The following is a 1,235-nucleotide window of genomic DNA, read 5'->3' as shown; positions in this document are numbered from 1 at the left end:
ATTTAAATTAATATTAATTAATTTTTTATTTTTTCAATAGAAATACTTATCCCTTAGTATTATTATATATTTTAAACTAAAAGATGAACATTTTTACTTTACTTTTTAAAAGTAAAATCTTCGTTTTTTAAAATTATTTAGAGGGATTAACTGGATAATAAATTTTTTATTAGTGGAATAAAGATCTATACTAGATCTATTTATAAAGAACTTTGACTTTTAAATTAGTCTTAGTTCTAATCCAAAAGATATAGAAACTAGGATTAGATATTTATGTGCTAAACTCTTTATTTATAGTGTTTGTAAGGTAATTGGAAAAATCTAAATAGATCCATACAAAATATATGTGGAATCTTAAGTAGATATAATTTAATATATCCTTTATAGCCAGACGACATATCCCTAGGTTATAGCTTTAGGTGGACCGTAACAATATTGTTTATTGGAAACCACTAAAGACGTTTAAAATTAAATATTTTTTAAGATATTTTTAATAATTAAAATTTAATATATATAATTAATTAAATTATATTTTTTTTGTCAAAATTAGATTAGAAAAATTAATTTGGTCAAAAAATTGGTAAACTAAATATTGAATGGGTCTAAATTAATATACCTTTTAATAAAAAATAACTACAAAATTTTATTATAAAAAATGACTAAAATATTCCTGTTATATATATTTTTTAATTTTGAGAACTATAAATCTTAATCTTATGATAGCAATTATAAAAAAAATATTAATTTAGACTAGTTTAAGATGTAATTTACCGATTTTTTGATCAAATAAATTTGTTTGATTTAATTTTGACAAAAATAATATGATTTAATTATTGTATATATTAAATTGTAATTATTAAACAATATCTTTAAAAAAAGACGTTTAGAGCGTCTTTACGTGAGTGGCTCCTTTATTTATTTGATATTCAATTTTTACTTTCTTGGATCTTCCTTATAAAAACAATTACAGTTTTTTTAGTTTTCAACTCCTCTATAAATGTTTCAAAAAATAGGTGCACAATTTTGTAAGTTCACTAAATTGCACAACACTAATAGTGTAGGATAAACAAGTATAAGCTGCTGTAACGAAAAATAGTTGTTTTAAGTACCAAAAAGAAAGAAAGAAATTAAAAGAAATAATGAAAAGGAAAACGTTTGGTTCCTTCCGGTCCTAGTGTCAATTCTGGCCATGCAAACGTTGTACATATAAATCAATTAATGGAAGTGACAGCAGG

The sequence above is a fragment of the Arachis duranensis genome, chromosome 10 (genome assembly GCF_000817695.3).
Source record: "Arachis duranensis cultivar V14167 chromosome 10, aradu.V14167.gnm2.J7QH, whole genome shotgun sequence".
NCBI classification, from domain to species: Eukaryota; Viridiplantae; Streptophyta; class Magnoliopsida; order Fabales; family Fabaceae; genus Arachis; species Arachis duranensis.
Note: the sequence above shows the minus strand (reverse complement) of the source record.